Consider the following 17,484-nt stretch of genomic DNA (forward strand, 5'->3'; position numbering starts at 1 on the left):
GAGTCGGTGCACAGGTGAAATGAAACAGGTACTCGGCCAATGACCTTGGCCTTGCTCACATCCCTGGAGAGTGAAGATGATAACTCTAACATGGGGTTTTCCATGAGCCTTCAATCCCCGCGCAGCAAGCACGCATCACCCGTCCCACGATTCTCAACCAATTTTGCTAGAAGTGACTCAGTCCGTCTCTCAGCTCTGCCCCTTCTACAGGCACCAGCCCAAAGCCAAGACTGACCAGAAATCCAACACCCTTCTTCTTCCTGGGCCCTTCCACCCCCAACAGGTGGCTGGGTACGCTTGTCCTGGGAATGCCTTAGCATGAACTGAAGGGTGTGGGCTGTGGAATCAGGGCAGGTCACATCTAATGATGACTTCCTGATTACTTATCTGCTTGCCCCTGAGCAAATTATCTAACCTCTCGGAGCTCAAGTTTCTTCACTTGCAAAATGAACTTTCAACAGTACTCCCCCTCACCAAGTAGCTGTGGGAATGACATCAATGGATGTAAATCCCTTAGCACCCTCATCCATAAATGAGCAAAACTATTTCACTAGATATTTCACTGGTGAGTCAATGAGCTTAAAAAAAAAAGGAACAAAATAAAAATCCTACATAAAAAATTAGCTAAATGCTCAAAAACATCCCAAGAATGCCAAATGCCTTTTCACTTTCATTTTTATATACAAATCACCTCTCACTGCTGCAAACGAAGAATGTAAGAATGAAAACGTGTCCCACAGGCCTCCATCTGTGTTCAGGACAGTAAGAGTTTGGGACTAGACTCACGATTCTAGCAGCAAACACTTTTTTTCTTTTTAAAGAAAGAAATATTGCATAGAACCCCACCATATAAAGCAGACTAAATGAGAAACTGCTTAATTAATAAGGGTAGAGGAGGGGGTCTCAAATGCCTGTCTGTACTCCCAAACCTAGTATCTGTGACACCTCCAAGAATCCCTATGGGCCTACAGAGCACCAGAAAAGCCCTGCACTAAAGCCCTTCCCAGCTTTGTGATTCTGGTTCTAACAAGTCTAGAAAGTTTTTCGGGGGTAAAAAAAGATTGCTAAAAAGACTGGTCGTACATTCTCTCTCAAGTATCTTTCAACTGCAAGCCCCATCACCACTGCTGCCCAGGGTCTTTGCTACCTGACCACCAGGGGTGATTAAACCATTTCATCACCTGGCCCTAACCTAGCTGACTTACTGTCCCCACCTCACCATCCACAGCCACCCACCCACCCTCTGCCTCAGCCAAACCCAAACTCACCCTTTTCTCTCCACATAACAGTTCCATGTCTTCACACACGCCATTTCCTCTATCTAGAATGCTCTTGACTCCTCGAAAAGGTCCCCAACTCTGTGAAGCCTAATGCAATTCCCCCTTCCCCACCCTCAGAGCTCCTCACTCCTTGTGGGCTTCAACATGACACCGACCATAATGAACTGAAATTACATCTTTCACTCTCATACAGGGATGGCAAGACAACTGGTGCCACCTCAGTGGAAGACAAGTCAGCAATATTTATCAAATTTCAAACACAAAGACAACTTCACCCAGCAATACACTTTTGGTGATTTTTCCTCCAAAGCTTAGGTGTAAAGGATCTTCATGTCAATGCCGTTTGTAAAACAAAAGAATGGGGACAACTTAAATTTCCATCAAGGCAGGATTGGTTAAATAAGGTACATCCACACTGTAGAACACCTACTAACTATGAAAAATAGTGAATAAGCTCTATATATATATGTATATGGAACCATGAAAACTACTCACCTAAAAACACATTTCCCCACACCCAAGGATCCCAGTCAAACATGGCCAGGCGTGGTGGCTCACACCTGTAATCCCAGCACTTTGAGAGGCTGAGGCGGGTGGACCACTTGAGGTCAGGAGTTAGAGACCAGCCTGGTCAACATGGTGAAACCTCGTCTTTAATAAAAATACAAAAATTAGCCAGGTGTGGTGGCGTGAGCCTGTAGTACCAGCTACTCGGGAGGTTGAGGCAGAAGAATTGCTTGAATCCAGGAGGCGGAGGTTGCAGTGAGCAGAGATCACGCCACTGCACTCCAGCCTGGGTGACAGAGAGAGACTCGTCTCAAAAAAAAAAAAAAAAAAAGAGAAAGAGAGAAAATGTCAAACACTGAGAAAGAGATGCCTGGGGATCCTCTCTGCTTGTCCTTGTCATCCCAAATACCACTCTTGCTCTTAAGCAAAACTCCGCACATTTACTAAGGTCTTATGTACTAGACACTGTCACAAACATTCATTCTTTAGGCTGGTTATTTTTTCGATAACAGAAGAACTTGCACTTACCTGCAAGTTCTCCAATTTGCACTCCAAATCAAGGTAAATGCCTAGAAGTTTTCTGTTTATTCCACCATGGAATGTGCTGCCTGCCATTCACTGGCTTTCACTCTCTAAGCCCCATACTTTTCCTGTCTTTGTCTCTATTTTAGGTTCCATCCTACCCCAAGGTCTATAACCCTCTGTCCACTGGCAGTAACTATTGGTATAAACTATTTCTTCCTAGTGGCTGGGGCATGGGACATCCTGGCCAATTAAATATGCTGAATTTAAGACTGCTGCCACAGATGGATTTCTATTTTCAAAATATAGATTCAATTCAACTTTTACTTAATCTATGTCATCTTTTTATGCATTCGGAGATAAGGAAGGACCATATAGCGTATGATAATTTATAAAAAATATCCAGAATAAGCAAATTCATGAGACAGGAATTAGATTTGTGGTCACCAGGGGCTGGGGCAAGGGAGAAAAGGGAATGACTGCTTAATGGGTACAGGTTTCCTCTGGAGTGATGAAAAAGTGTGAAACTAGAGTGGTGATTCTTACACAACATGGTGAATGCACTTAATGTCACTGAACTGCATACTTTAAAATGGTGACGTTTTATGTTATGTGTTGCCATAGTCTGGATGTGGTTTGTCTCCACCTAATCTCATGCCTAAATTTGATCCCCAATGTTGGAAGCAGGGCCTAATGAGAGGTGTTTGGGTCATGGGGGTAGATATCTGATAAACAGATTAATGCCCTCCCTGGCAAGGAGTTCGGGGGGTGAGGGTAAGTAAATTCTCACTCTCCTAGTTCCTGAGAGCTGGCTGTTTGAAAGGGCCTGGCGCCTCTCCTCTCACTCCCATCCTTCCTCTCTTGCCCTGTGATCTCTGCACACAGATTCCCCTTCACCGTCCACCACAAGTGGAAGTAGCCTGAGACCCTTACCACATGCCCAATCTTGAACTTTTCAGCCACCAAAATTGGGAGCCAAATACACCTTTTCCCTTTACAAATTACCCAGCTTCAAATACTCCTTCAGCAACACAAAACAGACTAAAACATGTAGTATTTTAAGGCCAAGGTGGGCAGATCACTTCAGGTCAGGAGTTCAAGACTAGCCTAGCCAAAATGGTGAAACCCCGTCTCTACTAAAAATACAAAAATTAGCCGGGTGTGATGGCTCACACCTGTAATCCCAGCTACTCGGGAGGCTGAGGCAGGAGAATCACTTAAATCCGGGAGGCAGAGGTTGCAGTGAGCTGAGATCACGCCACTGCACTTTAGCCTGGGTGACAGAGAGAGACTCTGACTCAAAAAAAAATAATGTGTATTTTACTACAGCTTTTTGAAAAGTAACTAACTTACAACTGGAAAAAATTAAAATATGTTAAGCCACTATTTCTAATACATTAATGTAAATATAAGGGATACCTAAATAAAGCTTAAGGGATCTGTCTCCCATAAACAGACAAAAAATAAAATCTAACTTGTTGATAAGTTTCCTACATAGACACACAGAAAAAGATACTGAGGAACAATAATGAGAAGCCATTATTTAACCTATTAAATTAGCGACAATTTTCTTAACATTACCCAACGCTGATGAGGATATTTATCTACAGCTGATGGGAAGAATAAACTCGTGTAACCTTTCTGGAAAACATGTGATGAAGTGCCTTAAAAACATTCAGACTAGGCCGGGCGCGGTGGCTCACCCCTGTAATCCCAGCACTTTGCGAGGCCCAGGCAGGCAGATCACGAGGTCAGGAGTTCAAGACCAGCCTGGCCAACATAGTGAAACCCCGTCTCTACTAAAAATACAAAAAAAATTAGCCAGGCGTGGTGGCGGGCGCCTGCAGTACCAGCTACTTGGGAGGCTGAGGCAGGAAAACTGCTTGAACCCAGGAGGCGGAGGTTACAGTGAGCCAAGATCACGCCACTGCACTCCAGCCTGAGCAACACAGAGGGACTCTTGTCTTTAAAAAAAAAAAAAAAAAAAATTGTTCAGACTACATCTAAGTTTATTTTAAAAAAAAAAAAAAACCCTCATACCCTTGGGCCCTTCTGGGAATCTATCCTAAGGCAATTTTCTAAAATACATACAAAGCTTTTCGCAAAGACATTAATCACATTATTATTTACCATGGCAAAAAACAGAACAATGAACTGCTTAAAACTCCATGCAATGCGGTATTATAAAGCCACTGCAAATATTTATAAAATATTTAATGATTTGAAAAGCCACTTACGCTATAAAGCGGAAAAGGCAGAAGAAAAAAGTGCATTTACAGTGTAATCTCAACCATATTGAAAAAGTAAATAGGAAAAAAGACTAGAAGGAAGCAAATCAAAATGTTATTAGAGATTGAATCCAATGGTGGTAATTTTTTTTTAATTATCAAATATTCTAGAGTTCAAAATACTTTTTACAATCAGGATAATAACAACTAAGCAAAATCAAGAAGTGGCAGAGAAGATTTTGTGTTTCTACAGTAGCATCAGTACCTACTTTAATTGTCTAGCAGTACTAGAATGAAGAAGGCACAGAAACTGAGCTAAATTATTGGTCACAAGGCCAGGAACAACGGCTCACACCTATAATCCCAGCACTTTGGGAGGCCAAAGCAGGAGGATTGCTTGAGCCCAGGATTTTAAAACCAGCCTGGGCAACACAGCGAGATCCTATCCTGATACAAGAAAAAAAATAATAATTTTAAAATTTAAAAAAAAAAGAAAATTTTTAAAAAATAAATTGTTGGTCACAAATGTTGGAGGGCTTGGCTGCTGCAGTTTTGTTGTTTGTTAGTAAGTACCTATGGGAGAAGAGCTTACAAAAACTCCCTATACTATTTCTGCAACTCTTCCATAAGTCTTACATTATCTCAAAATTACATATTTAAAATAAATAAATCTGGCCAGGCGCAGTGGCTCACACACGTAATCCCAGCACTTTGGGAGGCCGAGGTGGGTGGATCACCTGAGGTTGAGAGTTTGAGACCAGCCTGGCCAACCTGGTGAAACCCCATCTCTATTAAAAATATAAAAATTAGCTGGGCGTGGTGTCACATGTAATCCCAGCTACTTGGGAGGCTAAGGCAGGAGAATCGCTTGAACCCAGAAGGTGGAGGTTGCAGTGAGCTGAGATCGTGCCATTGCACTACAGCCTGGGCAACAAGAGTGGAACTCCGTCTCAAAAAAATGAAATTAAATTAAATAAACAAACCCTTTTTATAAAAATTTTTTTATTTAAAAGGACATGAGTCCGTGACACAGCCTCAGGAGGTCCTGATGACATGTGCCCCTAAAATTAAAAAATCCTTGATAGATCACTCAATTTATCTTTCTCTAAAAACAAAATGCAGATGAATAATTTCCTGGACAATAACAAAGAACTTGGCTCACTACAACCTCCACCTCCCGGGTTCAAGCGATTCTCCCACCTCAGCCTCCTGAGTAGCTGGGATTACAGGTGCCCACCACCACGTCCAGCTAATTTTTGTATTTTTTTAAGTAGAGACAGGTTTCGCCATGTTGGTCAGGCTGGTCTCAAACTCCTGACCTCAGGTGATCCGCCTGCCTTGGCCTCCCAAAGCGCTGGGATTACAGGAGTGAGCCACCATGCCCGGCCTTTTTATTTTGAGACAGTCTTGCTCTGTCACCCAGGATAAAGTGCAATGGTGCAATCTCAGCCCACTACAACCTCCACCTCCTGGGTTCAAGTGATTCTCCTGCCTCAGCCTCCCAAGTAGCTGGGATTACAGGCACCCACCACCACACCTGGCTAATGGGTTTCACTTATGTTGGCCAGGGTGGTCTCGAACGCCTGACCTTGTGATCTGCCCACCTTGGCCTCCCAAAGTGCTAGGATTACAGGCATGAGCCACTGCACCTGGCCTCCTCATGAATTTTTTAAAAGGCCTTCCCTGGGCCGGGCACGGTGGCTCACTCCTGTAATCCCAGCACTTTGGGAGGCCAAGGTGGTGGATGACCTGAGGTCAGGAGTTCAAGACCAGCCTGCCCAACATGGTGAAACCCTGTCTCTACTGAAAATACAAAAACTAGTCAGGCATGGTGGTGGGCACCTGTAATCCCATCTACTCGGGAGGCTGAGGCAGGAGAATCGCTTGAATCCAGAGGCAGAGGTTGCAGTGAGCCAAGATCACGCCACTACACCCCAGCCTGGGCGAAAACAGAGGGAGACTCTATCTCAAAAAAAAAAAAAGGGAAAGGAAAGGACAGAACTTCTCAGGTCTGATTATTAATGAGTTTAGAAACCAACGATTTTCCTTCCAGCTCCATTTGGCTTATAAAATACCCTTAACTTTTCAGGGAGCCCTAGACCAGAGATCTTTTTCATTATAACCTTCATATAAAACAGCAGCAGGCTCCTCTAATGGAAATGAACCTATTGCATATGCTAAGCCTAATGGGCTTACCTGAATTAAAACTCAAAGAAATCAAGCAATCTTCCTTTTTGTTGATGTCCTGTAATATGGACCAGCTACCACTGTGCCCTCAAGTCATACTACTTTTTCTTTCTTTCTTTTTTTTTGAGACGGAGTTTCGTCTGTCACCCTGGCTGGGGTGCAGTGAGCCAAGATCGCACCATTGCACTCCAGCCTGGGCAACAGGTAAAGATTCCATCTCATAAAAAAGAAACCTAGTGATCTAGAAAAAATCATGGGCCTTGGAGTTGGAACCTTAGAACTGAATCCTGGCTCTGTCAACTCACTAGGTAATTCTGATTTCTGTTTTTTTGGTTTTTTATTTTCTTAGCCCAGATGAAGAGAACACTAGGTAACTTTGGACAAGTTACTTAGCATTACCCACCCTGGGCCTCAGCGTCCTTATCTTCCTCAACTATAAAATGGGAACATAATACCTACCTGGCAGGGTGGCTGTGAGAGATTAGATCAAATACCCTACGCGGTATGCATGAGGGCCCCTTAATGACGACTAGCACAGAGTGCAATTATGAAACACAGACCTTTTCTCTCTCTATGCCCATTTCCTTCCCTTCCCATTAGCCTCTTCCACCCCCTCACTTCTCTGCCCTGTGTCTTTCCTTGGTTAAGATCCACAAAGACCTCACCTCACCCACTCCCACTCCTCGTTGTTCCTCAGCGGTTCTCCCAGTAGCAATTAGCTTTGGGGCTCCCCAGTAAGCACACCACCCCCCCCCAGCACTTGTTCTGACAACTTCCCTTGCTCACCTGCTGCCCATCTCCACCCACCGGGGGAAAAAATACAGTTATCTGAGCTTGCTGGTTGCATGGATTTTGGAAATACAAGGTGTTACTGCATTCATACTCTATTTCACTCTTACCACCCTCTCCAAATACTATTACTATCATTTACTAACCTCAAGGGCCCACCTTGACCTGCTTGGGTTTATTTTTACACCTGACTCTTAATTACTCATGTATCTGCTGAATGCTTACTAGGCACTAAAGAGGCGAAGCAGAGTAAGACGCACTCTGCTATGGGCTCTTAAAGAGAAAGAACTAATCCTCCTCACCCCCAGGCTTGGAGTGGGAAGGAGGAGGAGGGAGTGGGGAAGGAGGCAAGAGTTCCACATTTTGCTCTTGAAACTTCTGAACTGTCTGACACTCACTGTAAGAATGTAGTCTTGGCCGGGCGTGGTGGCTCATGCCTGTAATCCCAGCACTTTGGGAGGCTGAGGTGGGTGGATCACGAGGTCAGGAGATCGAGACCATCCTGGCTAACACGGTGAAACCCCATCTCTACTAAAAATACAAAAAATTAGCCAGGCGTGGCAGCATGCACCTGTAGTCCCAGCTACTCGGGAGGCTGAGGCAGGAGAATGCTTGAACCCAGGAGGCGGAACTTGTAGTGAGTCGAGATCACACCACTGCACTCCAGCCTGGGCGACAGAGCGAGACTCCGTCTCAAAAAATAATAATAATAATAATGTAGTCTTGTCATTCTTATATTAACAAAAACAAATGTATCAAAATAATAGAAGCCAAAAAATACCAAACTATAATCGAAGATGACCTATGATAAACTAGCAGCTGGAAAGCCTCAGAGAGGTAATGTTTATGGTAACCTTGAGATGTCACATAAGTTTCATTTGCAAGAAAGAAAAGGGCGCTAGAGCAGAGGGAACGGCATCAGCAAAGGCAGACAAGTATTAAAGTGCACTGAGTGTTCTGGGAATGACAAATGGTTTGCTGTGGCTGGAAAACAAGGTGTACTTTGGGAAGTCTTTCATAGATACTCCAAATAAATCACTTTAAGTATTTAATGAACCATCTTCATCCTTACTGAGGGACCTCAAAGTAAGTAAGAAACTTAAAATTCAGGGCCCATGTTACTCTACCATGATGAAAACTTGGTCTCAGACAACAGTGGGAACCCTCTGCTCTGAATGACTGGGGTTCACGTGGCATGATCACATCTGAGCTCTATAAGGCAGCTCAGCAGTACGGAAGATGGACAGAGGGACGCAGAACCTGGAAGAGAAGACCGGTCATGACAGCAACAACCAAAGCAAGAGACAATGACAGCTTGATCAAAGCAGAGGGAATGGAGGGAAAGGTCAGGGTCAGGACACAGATACGTTAGCAGCAGCATCAACAGGTCTGGAAGCAGGGGGGCGCTATAGAAGAGGAAGTTAAAGATGACTCAGGTTCATCCTTTGACTAGCTAGAAAATGAGGTCATTAACAGAACCAGGGCAAGACAGAGGAGGCACTAACCTGAGAGGAAGATGATGGATTTGGTTGAACACACATTTAATTTGATGTTGTCAGAACACTGGATATCTACAGCTGGTGAGGGTTTAGTTTTTCATTGGTACACGGGTCATAGCTGAAGCCATGGGAGGCTAAACCAAGAGACTAATACCATGGATGCCATGGGAGCCAAGAAGAAAAGTGTTTCAAGAAAAGAAAAGGAGATCAGTGGCAGCCAAAGGCCACACTGAGAGGTCAAATGACCTAAGGATTGAAAATACGCATTAAACTGAACTCAGCACACAGATGTTACACATAATCTTGAAAAGTGGTAAAGACAAAAAGTCTGCTGGCTGGGCGTGGTGGCTTACACCTGTAATCCTAGCACTTTGGGAGGCTGAGGCCGGAGGATAACTTGAGCCCAGCAGCTCGAGGCCAGCATGGGCAACATGGTGAAACCTCGTATCTACAAAGAATACAAAATTACTCAGGCATGGTGATGCATACGTATAGTTCCAGCTACTCAGGAGGCTGAGGTGGGAGGATCGCGTGAGCCCCAGGAGACAGAGGCTGCAGTAAGACATGATTGCTCCACTGCACACCAGCCTGGGTGACGGAGTAAGACCCCATCTCAAAAAAAAAAAAAAAAAGTCAGTCTGCAATGGGTTGTAGAATGAATGACAGGGGGAAAGGAGAGGTGGGAGGTTGAAAAAGTAGAGGTGGAGTGGCAACCACACTTTCAGGAATTCCTACCCTTTCAACACAGCCTGTGCCATCACATCTTCCTTGGCTTAGACAGATACATTTGACAATGCAACTACTTAAGATCTTCAACATCCTTCTCGTGCCCAGGGCCAATTACCTTCATGTCAACAGTGCCACAACTGCTCACCTACCTACAGAGATAGCCACGTCCCATATTTCATCAGCACATGGCCCATCTCCTGTCATCTCTTCCTATCAGTTTACATGTTATCGCTTCCATTCCTACCAAATCCAAATCACCAACTGATTAAAACTTTCTACTACTCACAATCGCCAGGTTACAGGCTTCCAAAATCAGCTTGTGCTTTTCCTTCTTCCTCATCTCTTAACTCTGGAATCAGTTTTAAGTGACAACACCCTTACCAGGTCTTCCTCTCAACCACTAATTACACATGCAAGAACAGGCAGGCCCTTGTCACATCCACACAGGCATGGTGTAACATCTGGTTTCCCGCATCTAACCTACACACAGCAGATTAAGTTTCCTTTAAGGAAAAACCATCCAACAAGAGAAAGCCAAACTCCCTAGGGTAGTACTGGAGACCCTCCATCATCTAGCCACAAACTACCTTGATAGCCTTCTCTCCAACTACTTCTTCACATCCTTCTCTTCTGAAACTTCCAAACTTCTGAAACTGCTAGGGAGCCTAGTTTACTCCCTCCCTAAAGCTCCCTTTGAACACCCAAGACCTCAACAACATCCCTACCACAATTTAATTGCCCACTATGCCAAGAATTGCTCTAGACTCTTGGGATACATGAACAAAAGAGAGATTCCCTAGCTTTATGGAGCTAACATTTTAGCGGGAGACAACAAAAGACCAACCTCATTAATAATATTGAGTATATAAAATGTTAAAAAATTGTACAAAAAGAGAAGTAAAGCAGGATGTCAGGGACTGGAAGTGCTGAAGTGGCATTACCATTTTAAACAGGGTGGTGAGGGAAGGCCCCACTGGAAAAGTGACTCGAGGCTTAAAGGTTTAGTCAAGCAGATTCTCAGGGAGAGCACGGTCCAAGCAGAGGCAGGGAGCCAGGCCAAAGGCCTGGAGCAGGAACATGCCCAGAAGGTCTGAAGAGCAGTAAGAAGACCGAGGGAGCTGCAGCACAGCCAGTGAGAGCTAAAGGAGCTGAGCTAGAGGGGAGATGTGACCCGTCTCACAAACCAGCTTGGATGTCAAGCAGACAGCTGGAGACTCGAGAACTGGAGCTGAGGAGAGAGATGTTGGGTTATAGGTGTCCTGGATGAAGGCACTAAGTTCGAGGCCTAGAGTGTTCCGGCTATGAGATGAGGAAGAAACAACCTGTGCGACAGGAGGAAAACCAAGAACACACCTTAGTGTCCCAGCGGCCAAGTGACGAAAGGCTGAACTGCAGAAGGGGTACTCCACTTGTCTGACGCTACTGACAGATCCAGTAAGATAGGGACTGAGAGCTAACCACTGGATTTAGCAACACTGGATAAGCAACACTTATCACCTTGATAAGAGAGATTAAGAGAGAATAATGCCAGGCGTGGGGACTCACATCTATAATCCCAGCATTTTGGGAGGCCTAGGCAGGGGGATCCCTTGAGCCCAGGAGTTCAAGGCTGCTGTGAACTATGGTCACTCCACTGCACTCCAGCCTGGGCGACAGAGCGAGATCCTATGTCTAAAATTAATGAGCAAAGGGAAAGTGAGGAATTAGAGACCAAGTACAGGCCACTCCTTCCTGGGGTTTTGTTGCAAAGGGGAAAAAAGAAATAGGGCAATAACTGGCCAGGAAAGTAGGAGTAAAGGTTTCAGATAAAAAAAATACCATGTTTGTGTACTACATGTATATGTGTACATAGGTATGCATATAAAGCCCTAGAAAGTCCTACGCACCCAACAAACGTTTATTTCCTTCACTCTCACTTCACACCTATCATTTTCTATTATCTTTGTTGCTATATATGTGACCTTTGTAACTGTCTGCAAGAAACTTTCACTTGGAAGGCCCTTTCTTTGTCCCAGTGTCAAACTCTTCCTCATCCTTCAAGACTCAAATATACCTTCCTGGGAAGCCTTCCCTGACTCTTCTCAGCCAATCTCTCTCAGGTCAGTACCTATGCAATCTTTGTACCAATGCCCCTTTGCACCAACACATTCTTCTACTATCACCTGTATCACAGTCTCTTGTATTTTCAGAGTGTGTTGACTTATCTTCCCCACTAAACTGACTCCCAGAGGGCAGGGGCAGTATTAAATATTACCCTGGAAGTGTAACGGTTATGAGCAGTGACTCGCTGTGTGACCTTGGGAAGTTGCCTAACCTCTCAGTGCACTGAATGTCAGCTATAAAACATGAAATGAAAGCTGCCTTTAAGCCAGGCACGGTGGTTCACGCCTGTAATCCCAGCACTTTGGGAGGCCCAGATGGGTGGATCATCTGAGGTCAGGAGTTCAAGACCAGCCTGGCCAACATAGTGAAACCCCATCTCTACTAAAAATACAAAAATTATTCAGGCATGGTGGTGCGCACCTGTAGTCTCAGCTACTCGGGAGGCTGAGGCAGGAGAATCGCTTGAACCCAGGAGGTAGAGACTGCAGTGAGCTGAGATCACGCCACTGCACTCCAGCCTAGGCGACAGAGCAAGACTCTGTCTCAAAAAAAAAAAAAAAAAAAAACTGCCTCTACCTCCTAGAGTTGTTTGGGACAGTAAATGGGTTCATAGGTTCATAGATGTAAGATGCCTGGCATATAGAAAGCAATACACACACACACACACACACACACACACTAACTATTATATTGTTAGATTGTAACCACAGTACCTAGGGTTGTAAACTTCATAGCAGGAAGTCAATACATTATTTCATGATTATTTGGCCTGGTGTGGTGGCTCGCGCCTGTGATCCTAGCACTTTGGGAGGCTGAGGCAAGAGGACTGCTTGAGGTCAGAAGTTCAAGACCAGGCTGGACAACATAGCAATCCCCACTCTCTACAAAAAATAAAAATAAAAAAATTAGCTGGGCATGGTGGCATGGGCCTGTAGTCTCAGCTACTGAGGAGGCTGAGGTGGGAGGACTGCCTTGAGACCAGGAGATCGAGGTCGCTGTGAGCTGTGACTGTGCTGCTGCGCCCCAGCCTGGACAACAGAGCAAGACCCTGTCTCAAAAAATAAATAAATATATAATAAATATAAAAACCAATAACAAAAACTCTGGCTTAATCTACCTATTTCTTTATACTACATTAATTTTGCTGACCACATTTTGGTTTCATCAGGTGATTTGAACCATAACATATACTGATTTTTTCAGAAGCTATTCAAGTCATTTCTTGACAGGTAACTTTTTCTCCAGACTTTCTCTAATGCTGTGACTGACATACAAAACCTCTGGGTACTGCTGAACCTTTCCCTGCCATCTCCCTGCACCCCCATGTCTTCTTTGTACCTCTCAGAGCATGGGGTACAATGCAATGCTGTGGGTGAACAAGTGGATGACATGCCATGTGAGTGGCTAAATTTCAGTTCTGATTCTGCCTCCATTACAGGGGCCACTCATGGTAACTGATATTAAAAAAATAAGGCTAGGTGTGGTGGCTCCCACCTGTAATCCCAGCACTTTGGGAGGCCAAGGTGGGCAGATCATCTGAGGTCTGGAGTTCGAGACCAGCCTGACCAATGTGGTGAAACCCCATCTCTACTAAAAAACACAAAAATTAGCCGGGTATGGTGGTGGGTGCCTGTAATCTCAGCTACTCAGGAGGCTGAGGCAGGAGAATCGCTTGAACCTGGGAGGCAGAGGTTGCAGTAAGCCAAGATCGTACCACTGCACTCCAGCCTGGGTGAAAAAGCAAGATGCCATCTCAAAAAAAAAAAAAAAAAAGAAAGAAAGAAAGAAAACAAACCTTAGCAGGCAATTCAATTTCTAAGCAACTAAAAAAGAAATGCTAATATAAGCAAAAACTCAATTTTGCACACAATTCTCATATTAAGCAACAGCTCGCTCAATACTAAGTAATAATTTCTCAGCAAAGTAGTGGGAACCTCTAACATGTCACACCACTTAAGAATCCATGGTAATGCAACAAAAAATGATTTAATCAAATACAGTTATAGTATGCTAGCTCTTCCTGTAATTCTATACTGCAACTATAAATCTTTTTAAACTGGTTCTAAATGTGAAGGTCAACAGGGATAGTGTAAACAAAATTCCCCATACTCCCCACGCTCCACCACTATCTATCTCTAAGCCAAACAACATACAGGTAGAAGACTCTCCTGATCTTCCTTCCCATGAGGCAGCACCCAAAGAGCACAGGCTCCGGAGTACAGCACTTTGGGTCTAAATGCCAACTCCACCACTTGTCAACTAGGAATCACAGAGCAGGTCTGTCCATCTCCCCCTCTGGCAGGAACAGCCATAGTGGAACCTAGCAGAGTTGGTGGGGTTTACTGATACTGAATGACTAAGAGAAAAACTTGGCCAGGCGCAGTGGCTCACGCCTATAATACCAGAACTTTGGGAGGCCAAGGCGAGTGGATCACCTGAGGTCAGTTCGAGACCAGCCTGGCCAACCTGGTGAAACCCCATCTCTACTAAAAATACAAAACAAAACAAAAAAAAACTAGCTGGGCGTAATGGCAGGTGCCTGTAATCCCAGCTACTCAGGAGGCTGAGACTGAAGAATCATTTGAATCCAGGAGGCAGAGGTTGTAGTGATCCAAGATCATGCCACTACACTCCAGCCTGGGTGACAGAGCGAGACTCCGTCTCAAAAAAAAGAAAGAAAAAACAAGTAATGAGTGAAGAATAGCTAGCACATCAAAGATGCTTAATAAGTGGTAGTTTTTATCACATTACGCCACTTTCAAGTCTTATTAGAGTTGAAGATTTAAAAAGAAGATATTAAAAGGGCTCAAACTTATGCCAACTAATACCCTTAAAAGTAAAAATGTTAAGTCAGCAAGAAATGGAGAGGAAATAATTTCCTGGAATAAAGAGCTGGGATCCCAGGGAAAAGACCCTCCGCCTGTAAGACACCAGCCAGGCAACAGTTTCCTTACCTTTGGGGGACAGGGCCTACCCTACCCAAGCCCCTGACCCTGGGATACCTACAGATGAACCACTGTGTCAGTGACACAAAAAGGACAATCCTATTCACATCAACTATGGCCACCCCCTGTGTACTTAAATAACTGAGGTCTAGGTGACAAAAACTTTGACTTGCAATGTATCTCAGAAAAAATGCACATGGAGTTCATGAAGCCAACTACTTTACAATTCATTACTCAGAGGTGGTCATTCCCATGATGCTCTACTGACTGCCAATTAAAATGAAACCTGAATACAAGGGTGCTGAGCTAGCTCAGTCAATAACAAAATTCTGTCCAAGGGTCCTAAAGCAATGCTGTAAGTTTCCCAAGGGGAGGAATGTGTGTCTTGTTCATCTGTACATGCCCTAGGCCCTGGTATATGGTGGTGGCTACTGAAAATTCACTTGTAAGATTTGTACACCCATATTCATAGCAGTATTATTCACAATAGCCAAAGGGTGGAAGCAACCCAGGTATCCACTGAAGGATGAAAGGATATACGAAATGCAGCACATACTCACAATGGAATTCAGCTTTCAAAAGGAAGGAAGCTCTGACACACGCCACCACACGGATGAAGCTTGAGAACACTGTGCCATGTGAAATAAGGCAGTCACAACAGGCCAAATACTTCATGACTCCACTTACATGAGCTACCTAAAGTAGTCAAATTCATAGAAATAGAAACTAAAGTAGGGCAGGGGAGAGACTGAAAAAAGACGGGTATAGGTTGTTTTGGGAAAAAACCTTTGGAGATATATGGTGGTGATCGTTGCACAACAATGTGAATGTTCTTAATTTCACTAAACTGTACACTTAAAAATGGTTAAAATGGCAAATTTTAATTATGTATATTTTACTACAATTAAAAAACAAAACTTAAGTATATTAAGGCCGGGCGCGATGGCTCACGCATGTAATCTCAGCACTTTGGGAGGCCGAGGCGGGTGGATCACCTGAGGTCAGGAATTCAAGACCAGCCTGACCAACATGGTGAAACCCCATCTCTACTAAAAATACAAAATTTAGCCGGGCATGGTGGCGCATGCCTATAATCCCAGCTACTCGGGAGGCTGAGGCAGGAGAATCACTTGAACCCTGGAGGTTCAAGTGAAGTTGCCGTGAGCTGAGACTGCACCACTGCACTCCAGCCTGGGCAACAACAGCTGAACTCCCATCTCAGAAAAAAAAAAAAAAAAAAGCATTACTGAAAGAATAAATGAAGGAAGGAATGAGTGCCACTTTCATTAGCCACTAAATGTTATACCTCATACCTCTAGATTACTCTTTAGAGAAATCCTATCCCCAAATTTCATAGTTGAGGAAATTGGAACTGAGAGCTTAACTGATTTGCCACAATTCATACTGTGTAATATATATGTTAAAATACATAGACTCAGCTGTGCACGGTGGCTCACGCCTATAATCCCAGCACTTTGGGAGGCTGAGGAGGACGGATCACTTGAGCTCAGGTTCAAGACCAGCCTGGGGAACATGGTGAGACCTCATCTCCACAAAAAATTAGCCAGGCATGGTGGCACTTGCCTGCAGCCCCAGCTACTTGGGAGGCTAAGGTGGGAGGACTGCTTGAGCCCAGGAGGTCGAGGCTGCAGTGAGCCATGAACGTGCCACTGCACTCCAGCCTAGGAAACAAAGCAAGACCCTGTCTCAAAAAAAATAAAAATAAAACACATACACTACAGGTATAGCATATACTGCACGGTGCTGCTCAGCATTAATGGTGTACTTTACCTAGCTGGTTGTAAGCTCCATATCTCAGGACCTACACACTACCCACAGGCCCCTTGAATGTTTCGAAAATTCCACAGGCCTTAAGGTCTGTATCACAAAAGATGCAGCTATGTCCCTTTCTCTATTATACCACTAACTTGGCAGGGGTAAAATGGGTGAAACTGAGGAGAACAGCTCCACTCCTCGAGGTGCTCAACCACAGGCTGGGTGATCCAGTACTTACCAAGGGCTTACTATGTGCCAGGAGCTGGAGCAGATAAGGGTTCAAACAATTTGGTCTTTGAAGGAGCTGTGTATACCGCAATAGACAGATAAGGCTCCGAAATAATTACAAGAGCAAAAAGGCAAATGCTTAACAAAGAGATGTGGGTACACACATTTAGGGGAGTATTGAAAGTATCGGTCTAGAAAGCGTGGAAGGTAGCTTCAGCAGAGATCAGAGCATGTAGAATAGCAGCCTCAGTGTCAAAAGATCACGACCATTCCTGACTTTGCCATCACCTGTGCAAGTAACCTCTGTAAATCCCTCTCTGTTTCCTCATATATAAACCTACAGCTAGATGAGATGTTTCTCCTACAATCACCCAGCTCTCTAAGTGTATTAGAGATGCCTAGGTTCAAAGTCAGATGCCTAGGTTCAAATCTTAACACTGTTAAAAAGTCGCTTGACCTTGAGCTGGGGAATTAATTGCTCCGTGCCTCAGTCTCCCCACTTCCGAACAGAGGGCTGGTGTGACCATTAAATACTACTGCACTGTCAATCACTTCGCGCAGGGCCTTGGCAAGTAGTAAGCCCTCAATAAACGATAGTTATTATCCGGAGGAGCTGCAGGAGGCAAACACCAGATGCAAGGGTTGTGCCTGCTGCGCTCCCAGGGCCCTCCCAGGCCTGAGCCATCATCCC

At 44.4% G+C, this 17,484-nt stretch overlaps 1 protein-coding gene across 5 annotated transcripts in view; it reads right to left on the bottom strand.

The window, feature by feature from the left end:
• Nucleotides 1-17,484, bottom strand: part of XPO6 (exportin 6) — a 113,969-nt gene that overhangs the window by 95,705 nt on the left and 780 nt on the right. The gene's annotated exons all lie outside the window — the stretch shown is intronic.

Source organism: Pan paniscus, chromosome 18, assembly GCF_029289425.2.
Source record: "Pan paniscus chromosome 18, NHGRI_mPanPan1-v2.0_pri, whole genome shotgun sequence".
Classification (NCBI taxonomy): Eukaryota; Metazoa; Chordata; class Mammalia; order Primates; family Hominidae; genus Pan; species Pan paniscus.